This window comes from Lathamus discolor, chromosome 4 (assembly GCF_037157495.1).
Source record: "Lathamus discolor isolate bLatDis1 chromosome 4, bLatDis1.hap1, whole genome shotgun sequence".
Lineage (NCBI taxonomy): Eukaryota > Metazoa > Chordata > Aves > Psittaciformes > Psittacidae > Lathamus > Lathamus discolor.
In genome coordinates this window covers 29,943,484-29,959,422 of record NC_088887.1, presented here as the reverse complement: position 1 = coordinate 29,959,422, position 15,939 = coordinate 29,943,484, and the positions used below count along the sequence as shown (strand labels likewise).

General features: G+C 45.1%; 1 protein-coding gene across 4 annotated transcripts in view; it reads left to right on the top strand.

Annotated features, from left to right (window-relative positions):
- TIAM1 (TIAM Rac1 associated GEF 1) overlaps positions 1-15,939 on the top strand; it is a 194,867-nt gene that overhangs the window by 90,385 nt on the left and 88,543 nt on the right. For 3 of the 4 annotated variants that reach the window (XM_065676794.1, XM_065676793.1, XM_065676792.1), the window contains exon 4: positions 14,308-14,486. The exons of the other annotated variant lie outside the window; for it this stretch is intronic. The gene's annotated coding sequence lies outside the window, so the exon portion shown is untranslated. The remainder of the gene's footprint in view (positions 1-14,307; positions 14,487-15,939) is intronic. 4 annotated transcript variants of the gene reach the window in all.

The following is a 15,939-nucleotide window of genomic DNA, read 5'->3' as shown; positions in this document are numbered from 1 at the left end:
GTTACAGTATTGGTTAGAGCGGTCCACGTAGAGCCTTTCTGCATTTCAGTAGATGCTAAAAGATTGTCGCAGCATGTTACGTGTGTGCTGCTACTGGGCCCTGCAAGAGTTGTTTGACTGAAAGCCTGAACCCAGCAGCCTGGGATGCACTTGGCTGTATGTTTGGCCAGAGCTTCCTGCATCTCCTGTGTAAACTAGCACTTATGTTTCTGAGTTTCACCTCTGTGTTCAACCTCCGCTGGGGTACCTTTCCTTATTGGTATGGGAGCTGTCAGCAAATGCCTCCACCTAATTTGCTGGTGAGGCCGGGGGAAGTTTTTTCCCCATGAAAAGTTCTAGGTGCCCATTGTGTAAAATGTTTCGCAAGTGACATTGCGCTGAGAAAAGTACATGGCAGGGCAGACGCTGCAAGCTGGAGTGGAAAGGTGCCCTGCAAAAGTGATTATGCATTGCGTTCCATGGTTTAATTATTTTTTTTGTTTTAAGAGGCAGGGAATATGTCCAGGCATGTTAAAACCTGTGTGAGAAGCGATAATTGAGTGCCTCCCTCCTTTCCCACAGCTGGGCGTAGATAAGACACGCCAAACCTCGTGTCTGGCTTCTTTTTGCAGCCCTCTCCTGCGGCTGCTCTGCGTGGCCTCTGTTTTGAGATGGAGAGGGTTGAGGTGCTTGAGGGGTGTTTGCCTGTTTTCGTCTGCCTGTGGCTACATGCATCGCTGGTACCCATGAGCAGTGCTGGTGCCCATCCCTGTCTCCATGTTGGGGATCTGCACCCCACTCTCACTATGGTGCTTGCCGCTGACCCCTAAACTGCCAGGCCAGCAGTGCACAGGGCGCTTTCCCTGCCCTATCACCTCATCCTGGTGAATGAGGTCTGTGCTCTGTTCCCCCATCGCATGAAATCACTCAGACTTTTCAGAGTAAAGAAGATCTAATGGTAAATGGGGGTGGTGGAAGGCAGCCTCAAACCGCATTTCCAGCTGTGGCTGTAGTAGTTTATTTGTTTCATTGCAAAACCGTGGCAGGCACAGCTGGTTTAAATTACTTCTTCCTTGTGACCTACTGTGCTGATAAGTGGTCAGCCTAAACAATATCCTGCGTATTAATTGGTGCAGTGGGATTTTGGGTGATGTTTGGAGGAGTGCCACTCTTGTTTTTAACATTAAGTTACTCTTCAAATGTTATTACCTTTAAAATGGATTTATTGCCCATAGAGATAATTATTAATCTAATTACTAAACCTGAAATGAGCCCTGAAAGTTGGTGAGTCTGTGTGAAACACTGCGAACAAAGGAGGCCCGTCAGGTTTCTGTACCTTTTATAAATATAAGCCTCCGGAACAAATGAACTAACAGAATTCCCATGAAATGTCGCAGTTAATGGGCTCACTCTTGGCTACGCTGTATAAGGTTACAGAAGTACTGGTAGGTATTGCTAATTGCAACCTCCCAGATGTCACCAGGAGGACGGTATAGTAGATGCTACAGCCTGTGAGATGGGCTGAAAGGAGGAGTGATTTTTCTCAAGCCTGTGCCGTCTTTGTTGGGCTCTCAAAAGTTTAAAGCAATGAACCCGTTTTGCAGAGGAACAAGAGTGTTTGGTTGCTTTTTTGTACCCTTCCTGTACATAGCGGCTGTGGGAATTTCAGGTGTTGCCAAAAGTTATGTACAGGACGTTAACAAGGGTGTTTTCAAAATGCTTCCTGTGAGCTTCCTTTGAAGGACAGCCTTTTTCAAATGGGAAAGTGAGATGTGCTGGGACTGCTACCTGGGAGCCTTTGCTTCCTCCTTATCCTCCTCACTGGAGCTATTGAGCCTTCTGGGCCAGAGCAGGGAGAAAGGGAGGAGGTTGCAAAGGAGCATTCCCCTCAGCCAAACCCTGGTGGGATATCCCCTGAGAGAGGGGCAAGGGGAGCCGGCTTTAGAGGCGCAGGTGCTGCCTGGCTGGTGAGGGGATTGTGGGGCAAGGAAAAAGGTGCTGAAAATAGAATCGTAGAATCAGCTGAGTTGGAAAAGATCTTTAAGATCATCAAGTCCAACCGTTACCCCAGCACTGCCAAGTCCACCACTAAACCATGTCAGTGAGGGCCTCATCTGCACAGTTTGTGAGCATTTCCAGGGCGGTGATTCCAGCACTTCCCTGGACAGCCTGTTCCAGGGCCTGAGCACTCTCTTGGTGAAGATATATTTCCTGATATCCAGTCTAAACCTCTCCTGACACAGCCCAAGGCAGTTTCCTCTTGTCATATCACTTGTTACTTGGGAAAAGAGACCAGCCACCTCCTTGTTCCAACCTCCTGTCAGGTAGTTGTAGAGAGCAATAAGGTCTCCCCTGAGCCTTCTCTTCTCCAGACTAAACACCCCCAGTTCCCTCAGCCCACTGAATTAGTTTTTCACCCATTTCACTCAGGCTTTTGGGCAAGGTGTGGAAGAGAGCTGAAGGTGGGAGGGAGGCTTGCTGGCTCGCTCATGTGGCGGCTTGTTCCGAGTGAGACCGATATGCGTAAGCTTGACAGCTTCTTGAAGAAAAGGATGGCGTCAGCACGGCGGAGGGAGACACTTTTTCTTCCCCTGACAGACCTGAGGTTTCAGCCCACCCTTGGAGCAGCCAGAAGCTTGCAGATGAGAAGCAATTGGCTGCAGTATGGCAGGAAGGAGGGCATTTGTGCTGCCATGTGTTGCAATGATCAGAGGCTGCTGGGAGCAGCCCAGGTTTTACACAGCAGGGACCAATGCAGAAAAGAATGACTTTCCCCTCCCAGGAAGCTGAGAGCAGCAGGGCTAGTGGAGGAACGAAGCAAGGCATTGCATTGCTGAGGGCAGGCACAGAAGTGGGGTGCAGCAAGGCCAGATAGGCTTTAACAGCCTGGCCTCCTTGCAGTGGTACAAAGCCTTCTTGCTGTGGCAGGCGCTTATGCCAGCAAAACAGTGCTTTTGCTGGAAGAGCTTATTCTAAGCTTGTTTTTCTTTGGGGAAAAAAGAAGTGTTATAAGTCATGTCACAGTTTTGCTCCTATAACTGTATTGCAGTGGTCTCTGCAGGCATAATCAGAGGTCATGCTCCATCAAAATTGTGACTGACACAGCTGTGTTGGAAAGTATTTGTAACATAGGTCTGGCCTCAGTTTTGGGCCTGTGCTTATATTCCTGCACTGCGCAGAGTCTTTCCCCCTTTAATGTATAGGGGATAACTTTTGGAGAAGGATTTTGTAGGCGTTGGTTGAAAACTGTAAATGATGAAGTGCAAAATACTAGCTTTCTTTCCTCCTCCTCCTCTTTTCATGTAGGTATGTTGGCTCCAACGAGTGGTGGAAAAAACCAAGTAAACAACTGGAGGAGGGAATTGCATTTGAAATATTTTGATTTCACTTGTGGGTGACTTGAAAGGATGTGCAGCCCATAAATGCTGAGTGATAAGGTGATCTTTTAAGATGGGAAGACTCTCTCTGATGGCAAAACATGCAGAGGTCACCAGAGCATCTGTAAGGCAGACTATGTACTAGTGATGCGAAAACTTCAATGGTAAAGACCTCTGAACCAGCACAAAGAATACTGTCTTCCAAAAAGAGGTGAAAGGCTGGTGCAGCACTGTATACCAAGGAGTCTTTGTTTCGCTTAACTGTAAAGGTGTCATTTGCTACTGTCTTTTGGCCCCTCTTTAAAGGGCTTCCCTTTAAAATTCCACTTCAAAAATGGCAGTAGTCTCTTATTTGTCTTTGAGGTATATCCACTCACTGCAAAAAATAAGTTACTTTTTCTGCCCTAGGTCTGTAGCATCAGTGTGGAGATGTGGTGAGGCTGTGGCTGCTGGTGGAGTGGAAGGCATGGGAGAGTCACCTCTCCTGGTGGCTTTAGCCGGGGGGGGAGGAGGGAGAAAACATGGTTTTCAAGAGGACTGAATTTATTCAAGAGGACTGATATTATTTTTAACACCCATTTGAAGAAAAATTACTTTATCCAGTAACACAGTGGGGGCTGTGTGCATAGACAAAAATGGTGCTGGGAAATCATTGGGAAAGTGTGGTCTTTCCTGCAGCTTGGAGATCACTCCATTTGTCGGACAGATGCCATTCATGGGAACTCAGGAACTGTTTGTTGTGAGCTCAGGTGGGCCGAATAATTCACTTGTATTGTGGGCATAGGTGAATATGGTCAGTGTGTCTACAAATACGCTGTGTGTACATTTACTGCAAGTTTTATTTTCATTTGGGCCGGGAATGATGCCACAGAAAATATCAGTAGCTTTCTCAGCTACTAAAATCATCTACTACTCTTTAAACTTAAAGAGGAAACGGGTTATTTTCTCTTAGGACTATTTTGGGCCACATACCAACATGAAGCGTTGAAATGATGGAATGACATTTACTACTGCTGAAAATATCAAGTGCTGTGGAGATTTACTGTGTCTTCGTTTGACAGTGTGGCTGATATTTCACCAACCCAGCATTTCTGAAGAAGTACAGCTATTGTTTTGTGAGAAGTTTGCATTTCTAATGTGTACTTTAGAATTCCTCAAAAAATCCCACTTAATACTTTAGCACTGTATAATGTTTCATTTCTCAGTAACTGCTACAGGTAAGAAAAATACTCTTCTTATAAATATTAAGGCAGAACATTTTATTAGTGATCTTCTTTTATCAAAAAGGCATTGAACCAGAACTGACAGTAAGCACTTTTTCACCAGCACTCTGGTTGTGCTTCAGTCGGGCAGCATCTGTAGCGCTCTCTCTAACAAATAGCTCTGCCGGGTGACTTTCCAGTAATGTTTCACTTCGGGCTAGGCAATCAATTTTTCTTTTCTGGTGAATGGTTTATTCACTGAAATGTGGTTTGTGAGTTTGGGGCAGTTGAGAAACTCTGAAGCTGGTTATAAGCTGCGGAGGGCCACAGTCAAGTGATACTGCTTCATTGGAGCTCCCAGGTGGGATTAGGCAGACACGTGGCAGGATCGGAGGCTGTGAGTGATCACTATGACTATGGATTTGACTTAAACTTACTCAGTATTTTCAACTTAATTTTCCACATGGACCAATAAAATAGAAAAGAGTGGCTTCCTCATGCTCAGCCCTTCACATGCACATGCACCCGCATGCTGCTTTCTAATCTATACCCAAGAGGATGTCACTCCTCCAAAACAAGGGAGGTCCAGATGAAAGTCCTCTGGCAAGCCTAAAATCCCTATGGTACGCTTCTCTGTGTAAGGCACCTTCATAGGAGGCTTTCTTGACTTACTTATGTTACAGGGATATTCCTGGAATAGTTGTCCTCAGTTTGTCTTGTAAGTAGTTGCTTATGTTTTTCATATAATATTTAAATGTTGGGGCACTAAGAAAAAGAGAGTGCCTGGTGCTGGAAAATTCCCACCTAGGATTTGGAGCACTTCTCCTTGCCCCTTCTCTGATCATACTTTGGAACCGTTTTCAGAAGAAGAAGAAAACCGGTGCTCTCTTTGGCAGTCTGCTCTGTAGGATGTCAGGAGCAAAAAGGTACAAGACCCACAGCTGGTTATCTGGCAGTGCTGGCTTTGCACTAATTGCAGGTAGCTTATGTGTGCCAGCAACAACATTTTACCTTTATTGACCATAGTTTGCAAGCCAGAGGAGAATTTGAACCAACTCCTGTGCCTGCCAAACTATGGAGCATTAGTCCAGCAACATCAATATGTACCTTTTTTCATACTGCTCAGGACCAGCGTGAGTTTCACATCTTTTGAACGGTTGAGCTCTCTCCCTTGATGCAACTGCAGTCCATGAAATCCAGAGCAGTAACTGTCTCCTGAACAAGCCAACTCAGTAGGTACGCTGGGGTTGCTCAGTGCACAAAGGTGCCTCTTTGCTATATGCTTGTGTCCCATCTGACTACAGTTTTGTTATTCTAGAGGCAAAGTTCAATCTGCCTAAGAGAAATCATTGTGCAAAACTTGTATAGCCTTCAATCCTTGTCCTCTGAAACGTGTCTGAGAGCGATCACCCTGGCTTGCTCCTGCAGCTCCCGGGACGATCACCAGTCACACTGGGATGGTGGGGACTTCCCTGCTGTACGTCTGTCTTGTCCTTGGAGATCCCCAGCACATGCTGGGGGCTGGCTGCTTTTAGGAAGGTCTCTGCTGGAGGCAGGTACTAGGGACTGCTGCCAGACCTGAGGACATTTGCAAAGGAGAGAGGGAGCGGGAGGAAGGCACAGTCCACTTTAACCTTGCCTTGCTTGTATTGTCAGAATGAAATTACTATGAATACAACTATTTGAATTTATGATTTTTTTAACCTACCCTTTTCATAAATCGTGTCCTTTTGCAGCCTCTTGTTTTGCCACATGAGACAATCTTGTTTTCACCTCAGAGTGAAACTATGCTTCACTGTGTCTGCCTTGCTTTTCTTGAAGGTAGTCTGACCTGCATTAACCTTTGCCACAGATGATTAGGATTGCGTATGTTATTCCAGATGAGGTCAGTATCTTCTGTGGCAGCATTCACTCCTGTTTCTGCTGGGCAAGTCTTGCTTGGTGCATCTTTTGATTACATTTACTCTTTTGGTCATTTTTATCACATTGGGACCTTGTGGTCCTCTGGGATCAAAGTGAGACGAAAGCTCTTTTTGTATTGTGACTTTTTCTGACTGTGTCATCAGCACAAATCACTGGGAAAGTTCTTTCTTTGCATGTCATCATTGAAAACATTATAAAACCTGGTCCCTTGAGCCAGATAATTCTCCTTTCAGCACAACCTCTTTGCAAAGATTCTTATGCATATCAATTGCTATGCCAATTTTCATCATCTTTAGCTCAACTAGTAGTTCCCTGGAAAGATGTCTCCTGCCTTTCCTTCCCTGGACGGTGGGTTATTTTGTTGGAGAAATCGATCAGAGTAACATGCCACAATCCGTATTGCATTTTATTCAGTTTCCCATTTCTTCCCATATTTTTCCCTGTTCTGTCTCTCAGATGTGCTCTCATGTCTTACTCCTTGCGTGCCGTTGAGGCCAGACAGATGGGTATGTCATTGCTGGGATCACTTGTTCTCCAGTCCCAGGCAGGATCCTGATCTGCAGTTTTTAATATAAAAATTCTTGTCTGTATCCCTGTGGTTGCTTGCACCGCTTCTCTCATAGTTTCGGGATGCAGATTCAAAGCTCCTGCTGACTGGCACATTTTAAACTCTTTGAATTTTGCTCCTCGGATACCTCAGATGTGGTGATTCACATGCCTTGCTCCCCCATGCCCTTACTGAAAATGAAGGCAAAGCATTCGTTTTGTTTTGAGGCCGCATTCAGAGCTGATAGGTTTCAGCTTTCCATCATGAAGCTATCTTAGCCTGACTTTTGGTAGTTTTGGCTTTTCCTCTCAAAAACATTTGCTGATCGGTCCCTTTTCCCACCCTGTGGCAGGGCTCTGTGCTTCCTGCCCGTCTCTTCCCAGGATGGAGGCACACACCCTGAGCCCTAAGGGAGTCTTCCCCCAGCATTACCATCCCTCATGGGTTTTGCCCCCTCTTAATTAAAGGAGCAACACCCAGCGTGTTGGTGTTGTGTGTTCCTCCCGCAGGGAAGAGCTATCAGCAGGAGCTGTGTCAGGAGATGTGATGTACGAGTTGTGACTAAAACCGGTCAACCCAGATAAACTTAACTGCGGTGGTGCGGATACATCTCTGCGACGGCGCTTGAGTGATCAGGTTCTGTCAGGACGTGCAAGATAAAATCTGAATTCTTAATTTACCTTTGACAGTGCCAAGCTGGTACAGACCAGCCGAGTTTTGCATGAGTGCTTTTCTTTTTTCCTGTGTGCTGGAGAAATGGTGAGAGCTTACACTATGGTAATGCCAGGATGAGAAACCTGCTCTGTTGCGGTTGTTATCATCACACTAGGTGAAAACAGCAGCCATTTGGTCATATGCTCACCTGCCTCTCCTCCCAGGCTCTGAATAAACAGTAGTTCTAATTCCCAGTGTCGGGTTTTGTGAAGCAGGGCTGCCTCTTCACTGAGACTCCTTTTTGTTCCTCCTGTCCTCTCCAGCAGCCCTGGTGGGAGTGCTCAATTCGTACTGAAGCTGGTAGTACTATTGGTAGTCTTCTTTTTAAGTCTGGGTGAACTGCAGTCTCAAGCATCTCCACCTTGCCCTATCCTGCCAGAGCAGCCAAGCCATAGCACCTCCAACACGTCAGGCGACAAAGCTCTCTTATTTTCAGGAAGTGTGGGATGTTTAACATGTGCTTTCTGCTGGTTAGATGTGACTTTCCTCCTTGGAGTCACCCAGTGCCTTTTAGAATTGGGGGTATAGCCATTTTGTGTCTTCCCATAGTTGATGAGAGTGCTATATTCACACTTGGCAGAGAGGAAAAGGAGCTGTGGGGAGTATCCCCAGCTTGCCCAGGGTGCACAGGTGCAGGCAGGAATCAAGCTCTGCTCTGCACTCCATCCCTGGCAAACAATTTAAGTGAAGGCTGAATTTTGTAAGGTGCTGATTTGAAAGTATTAGCTCACTGAGAGAGATATTGGTACCAAAACTTCTGCAAGACATGCTGTAAACTTAAAAGGACATCCTTTGCTACAATGCTTTTCCTTATTATGCTTCCCTTGTGGCCTCATTGCGGAAGTTGTTGTAACTTTTATGTCCTTTATACTAATTATGTAGCATAGCTTATAATGCTTTTGTATCTCAGTGACATACCTCATTCTCCGTCAGAGAGAGTGACCAAAATGTGAGTTACTCTGATCGTGCACCCACCTGAGTTTAATTTGCTGCCTGTTTTCCTGTAAACCTCTGGAATCCCTTCCCAGTACTTAAGTCGGGTATCTAAAATTAGATACTTGTCTTCATATCTCAGGCACCATCTTAATGATCTGTGTGAGGTCTTTGGCATTGCTTGAAAATCAGATTACTTACCTCTGTGCTTAAATGAGGATATACACTAAACGCTTCCTCTCCAATTCCCCCTCTCCCAATTATTGGCCTTAATTTTTTTCCACAGCACTCTTAATTCTTCACATCCTGCCTCAGCGGTTCCCTGGTCACTCAAGCCAAGTGTTTTAATTTTTATTGTGGGGACTGTGGTGCTGGGTGGTTCTTCTGTGTGTGCATCGTCTGCCATGTCCTGCTCTGCTTCTCCCTCCTTCCTCTTCCAGCTATCTGTCCTTGGCTGTGCAGTGAATGCTCTGATGGATCCATTTTGGGCTCTGTCTCCTGGTCTGAACATTTTTTTGTTACTACTAAATAAAGGGGGGTTTTAATGCATTTGGCACATCACATCCTCATTGTGTATCAGCAGTTCTCTACTCCTTTGGCACAAGCAGAAAGTCCTTTTCAAGCAAAGTGCAATAGCAATAATGTATAACCTAAAGGTAAACAAACCGCACCTTATTTTTATTTCAGATGAAGTTTGGGCATTCTTTTTATTTTTTAAAAAATAATTCATAAATGCACACTCAGTACTTTCTCATTCTTGTCCTCCATGGAAGCCAAGTGGGCTCCTTCCTCCCTGCAGCTCTCTCGCGGCTTGGGGCTGGCTGCAGCTCCCTGGAGTGGATTATAAACCCCTTCCACTTCCCAGAGTGCTGCGCGGAAGCTGCTGTTCGTCTGCCCCACAGGCTCCGGGGAGTTGCCTTCGTGGCTTCCCATAGATTTGCTTATGTCTGATGATCTGAAATTAGAATCCTTCCCCTGCTTTGCACTTCTCTGCAAACGTGTAAAACCTTGCAGATTTCCCCTAGGGAAGAAAGGGGGATTTTCCCACCATTAAAAATAAAAGGGAAGGGAAGGAGAAATACTTAAACCGCATTCGGATAGTTGTAAATACGATTAAAAAACAAACAAATCTGCAACTGTGTCAATTATTCACATCCCCTTGTATAAATATAGAAACCCTGAAGAGGGGTCTTTCCCTTGGGCTACCTGCTCTTCTCTTCCATGAACTTATTACCAAGGCCCTACAGTGCAGAAGCAGTGCCATGCTTCTGGTGTTGTTTTCCTTCACTGTGATTTGGGGATGGTTGACTGTCAGCTATACAGAGATTTTAGGTCTCATAATGCACCTCCCTCCCTCCCTCTCTTTTTGCCTTTTCTTCCCTTTCTTAGAAATTCTCCTAGGTGTGGTGCTGGAGGAACAAGGCTTCCCACATCTTTCCTTTAAGAGTTCTTCACAAAGGGAATGTGGGTTTATTTTTCTTTCCCCTCCTCTTCATCTGGAACAATCACCCAGCATTGTTCTAACTGTGACAGACACAAAGGTTGCATGTTAGTGAGACGGTTGCAGAGAGGTTTTGCAGTTCCAGCTCTGCTGGCCAATTCTTGCAGATGTGTAAATGGTCTCCCTAAGCTTGTCAGGATGTTCATCGTTGTCAGCTTCTGGTTTCAGGAGTAGCTGTTTTCTTTGACAGTATAAGCTGTGTTTGCTTTAAAATGACTTTTTTCCCACAACTGGAAAGGTTCTAAGACATTTTATATGTCATAGAAAGAAAACACAAAAAGGAAAGTGTTTCTCATTTATTTTCACTAGTTTAAAAGTCAACCAGCTTTTGCAATCCACTAGTGTTGGTCTAAGGGCTCAGTGTTGTACGTAGTTTCATTGACTACATCGAGAACAGGGAAGCTGGGAGCATTTCTGAGTTACATATCTGAACCCATGTGTGCACCCAGGCCTGTCAGACAAAGATCTGGCCACACAGCACAGCAGCCTCTCCCCATCCGTCCATCCATCCATCCGTGCATCCATCCATCCATCCGTGCATCCATCCATCTGTGCATCCATCCACCCATCCATCTCATGTGGGTTGCAGTGTTACACTTTGTGGAGGGCAGCCCACAGCTATGGGATGGTCAGAGCCAGAGTTGCCAGGACACCAGGACCCTGGAGCATTCTAGACCATTTACCTTCTTCTCAGGGTAGGTGTTTTGATAGTTTGATTTTGGCAGCAATTCGTATTAACTAGATAATAAAGGCTAACAAAATGTGGCCTCCAGTTACAAATAAAGGGCCTGACTGTTTCAGGAGACGGGATCGAACACTGGAGTTACAGTGCTGCGGAACTGGGATTGTGGGTGGGGAATACAGCCCAGAGCTGTATTCAGTTCACTGATTAATATTAAACAGTTTTTGTATGAAATGACTACTGATTTATGTCTGTGTATGTATGAAATGACTACTGATTTATGTCTGTGTATATACATCCTGATGGTTTATCATGGAGTTACCAAGGTCTTCTCAAAGATGGATGAAGATTTGCTTAATGACCAACTGATCTCACATCTGCAGTTGCGTTTGGAATCTGACAAAACTGATGCATCATAAAATGAAAAAGTAAAAATAGAATTGAAATAGAGCTGTCATCCTTCTTGACAACTTCATATGCACTGCACAAGGGGTTATACTGGCAACACTAATTTTTCCTTACTGGAAAGGCTATGCTTTGAAGAAGTAGGCTTTAGGAAAACTACATCTTCTATATTTTTCATCCATTACTGTTCATGTCCAGTGTCCGCAAGCAAAAAGAAAACAGGTGTGCTGGTTTTCTTCCTAATCTTTTGGCATGGCAAACTGCTTGCAGCATGTGAAAGTCAAACCTCTCTTTGCTGTACCTGGGATCACAGGTAGCAGATGTGATGAATAACAAGGTGCTCCTTTAATATATTCTGCTTCCCTACTATGCATTTATTTAATCCATTCATGGTGGATTGCTGCAAGCTTCCTCAGTTTGGATTGACTTAAGTTGCTGTGTGATGAGCCCTGTGGGAAATCTTCGGCCTGATTTTTCAAGGTGCTGGTTTGTGGTTGTGAAATAAAGACAGCTGTGCTAATTCCAAACCTTCAAAGAACACAAGGAGCTGCACTGATGTATGTAGACACTGGCGTACATGTGTGCGTACACACATCGTAGATGTATGTATGTGTGCGTGTGCATGCATGTCTGTAGGAGTCTGAATATTGTCTTAAGCGTACAAGTGTGGAAATCTTTATTTGATGTTTCTTTTCTAATGAGGTGAACTGTTCCATGTGTGAACGTTTGCAACTGACCATCTACCCTGAGAACAGTTACTGGTGAGTTACTGGTGGTCTGAACGTGCAGTCAGCTCCTACCTTTGTCAGGCTTCATTGACAGAGCAAACGTCCACGGGAGCAAATGCATCTGCAGGGAAGGGTTTTGTGCTGGGAAGCAAGCCATGGGGCTGTGCTCGTGTTTGCTTCTGCCTTTACTCCTGATGGAGGAGCATGGACACCCCTTTTGCTAAGACCTTGCTGGAGGGAAGTCCTTGTCTGAGACTACTTCAGCACTGCATGTATGAAATGACTACTGATTCATACTATTCTCCAGAATGTCTGCTGTGCAGAGCCTTGGCTGTTGGGGTGAACAGGGATGCACAGGGGCAGGGACCATTCCAGTGTGTGTTGATGGCACACAAATAAATGTATGAAAAACTGATGTTACTCTTGAAAAGCATGACTTGGTTTCATTTCAGAAAGACTGTCCAAGTCATAAAAGTTAACAGGAACGAAGCTTTTCAGGAAAGAATCTGTGGGAAATAATAAATCCTTCTCTTCTGGAGGAGCTGTGTGTGCATGGTACTCATCTGTTCATGGTAAAGGCTTTTGCCAGCCCTTCAGAAGTGCTGGAGTGTAGAGAGGATTTGGATAATGAAGCATTCAGTTGTAAACATCCACTTTGGATCTTCCCACCTTTTTAACAAATGAGTGCAAGAAGAGAACGATTTGTGTTGGAGGAGCACAGGCAGCGTATAGAGCGAGCAGTGTTGTAGTTGGTTTCTCACAGAAGTGACCAGTTTGCTTCAGTCCAGATCAGGTTTGTCCGAGTTACAAACTCCTCAAAAGCTGATCAAGATGGAAAATAAGATAAAGTGCTCAGCTGCATCTGGGTTTTTCTGCTTTTGGACAAGTTTTCTGAGGCAGCAGCAGGCGGATCTGAAGAAGATGGTCACAATTCCTTGTTCTTTGGAAGTGAGGAATGCACGTTGCAGGGTTGCTCATCGTGTGGTGGATGCAGGTGGGAAGCCTCTTGCCTGTAGGACCTTGTTTGTCAGCAAGATTCCTGTCTTGCAAATTATTGGCAGCTGGCATGGTAATGAGTCCATTTCAATATAAATGAGCTTCATTTTATTAATTTCTGCCAGCTCCTGAGCAATTCATGGTCTGCTTTTCAGATCTCAACCAACAGCTCGGGGGAAGAAGGGGAGGTGGGGAGCAGAGAGGGGAACATGAAGGAGGAGAAAGAAAATGAGAATGGTTTTAATTTAGAAAGGAGCTGGTGACTCTCATCTCTTTTGAGAATCCAGCCAAGAGTGAGGATCACAATTTCCCCACCAAGCAGCAATAATAACATGAAGGGCATCAGTAATCTCTTCCAAGGTTTTTGTTCTTTGAGACTTGTGGAAAAGTTTGTAACTCTCAACACTCTGTGTGTGGCGTTGAGTTGATGTTTCACTGCTGGTGTTTGGTTGGGAGAAGGGGGAGTTGGGTGACTTGAGAGCTGACATGGGCAGCTCACCCAGCCCTCTGGTGAGGCCGTGGTTCTTGGTGTCTCACAGGACTGGACCTTCAGCTGGTGTACTTGCAAGGAAGCTTGCTAGCAGTATCAGGACAAAACAGGACTGGGATTTGGTGCCCACACGAGTACACGCATGTGTGTAACTTGAAGACTATTCGTATGACTTGTCTTACGTCTAAATAAGTGCAGACTGGTCTCTTGTATCTGCGCCTTGGTGAATGCAATTAAGCCAAAGATCCTTTCACTGTGCACAAAAACGCATGTAAATGCTCTGCCTTACATGTCTGATTTGCCCTTGAAAAATGTTAATGAAATCCCTGCTTGGATAATCACCCTTTTTGTAAATGAGAGTCTGCGCAGAGAAATCTCCTCTGAGGTCTTCTAGCTTTGGGCCTGTTCCCTCTGTAGTTGGGTCCCTCCTGGCTGCCAGAAGTTAAACCTTGGTTTATTGGAAGGTGCCTTTCTTTCTTGCTGGGCGTCTTTGGATGCAGGCGTGTTTTTGGACCTGAGGTTTTCTAGCCCTACCTGACACAGACTATCCTCAGCAGGGGCATGTTAATGGCTCTGGGAATTTTTATCGTACAAAGTGGTGGGAAGAGGAGTTCTCCACGTTATGTAGTTTGGGTCGATGGTGCTTGACTGGGCTTTTCATTTATTCTGCCATCATCAGATTTCATCACTCAAATTTAAGCACAGCATTTGCATACTGTATTGCACGGTGTTTCTTAGGTAAGTGATGATAACAGGCAGAAGATGTCCTCCTGTATAGCTGTTCCTGCTAACCCTTTGTCTGATTTTTTTTCTTCCCTCTTTCTCCCCAGGTTTTTGGCATATAGGCATAGACTCTGACGTGAGAGTAATGGAATCGCTGAGTGGCAGGTGCTGACAGCTTCTGCAGTCCCAGTAACTGTTCATTTTGGTATCATTTGCAATTCGGCACCTCTAAATGCCACAGCTCTCTTGGGGAAGGTTGCGCTGGATACCAGTACTGCCTTGGAAGGTACATGTGTGTCCATATATTTTTCTTGAGGAGTTTGCTGTGTTGTATAGTGGCTCGAGGGAGGGGATCAGCTGCATGCGGTTAATGGTTACACCCGTTTAGCAATCCAACTTGAATGGCTATCAAGCAGCTACTGATGACATCCTCTCCTCCCTCTCTCCTCCTCTTGTTTGAACTGCCTGCAGGGCCTTTTTGGAGCCCATCCCATACTTTAACTTAAGTGAGAAAGGCTTACAAAAAACCAGTGGCTGGTTAAAAAGTTCTGATTTGAAAACAATTAAATATGCTGCTGGAGTTTCTGAGAAACTCAAAGGCTTACTGTGGAATTTCAGCCTCTCTCTTGCCCTTTTGAGAAAGCACATTTTAATTACAGTGGAATGTGTGTGTTCGCACTTGGTTATTAGTCCTGTACATTTTTCTGTGTGGTTCTTGTGAGTTCAGTAAAAATCTTTGTTGTTGGCTGGCAGATTTTAGCAAAAGTTTATTTCTGTAGGCTCGCTGCTTGCTGTGGATCTGATCATTGTTCTGGTTCCCACAGTCTTCAAGCTCCGCTCCAGGAGAAAAATACAGATTTGTCACCAGGGCCTCCCACTAGAATCTAATTTTAAATCTGCAATCTGTTGTCTTGTGAGGTGCTTCAGATTTGGTTGGAAAGTTAATATAGTTCAGATTTTCTGCTGGAATCTAATGGCCCAACTTTTTGCAGGTTGGAGAATCAGTAACCTAGGTTTTATTGAAATGGGTATGTTGGGTTTGTAGCTATTTTCAGAACTATTCGGGGTAAGGGAAGTTAAAGGAAAATTACTGTTTTCAAATAAAATTATATTCTTTGAGGGGGCTGTTGTCAGTGGTCATCTGGAATGTGATTGTCTTTATGTGTAACCATTTCATGTAAGACTCATCCAGTAAAAACTCAGCAGTTCAGCTAGAGGTCAGCCTGCTTGTCTAGGGTAGCTGGTGTGGGGCAACCGTGTTATTTCCAAAGCTTTCCTGCAGAATTTGCGTGTCTCCCTGCTTATATCCTAATGTTGATGTCAATCTTAAATTTTGGTTTTCAAAAAAACCCCAATCAATTCAAACCCATCTCTTGACGTGCAGGTTGCCTCAAGAGGGACTCTCCTGTCCGCTTGAAGACTTCCACAGTTTTGACATTTTCCTGGCTCTGAATCTGGAAGGAGCAGGTCTTTCAGAACAGAGAGCTCTCTCCCAGAGCAGCCAATAGCTCAGTGGTCAGCCTGATATCATGATGGTCAGGCTGCCTCTTGAGGATGTGGAGGAACAAGTTGCCACCCCTCATTTGCCTGACTTGGGCTGCAGATACGAATCTCAATCTTCTGCGTCTTTGGCAAGAAACTGAGTCACTGAGCTGGTGCCTCTTCCAGGGGACGTGCCTGTCTCCCTGCTTCAGCATTCACATCTCTCCCCTTTGGAGTGGAGGAGCCTTTCATCAAAA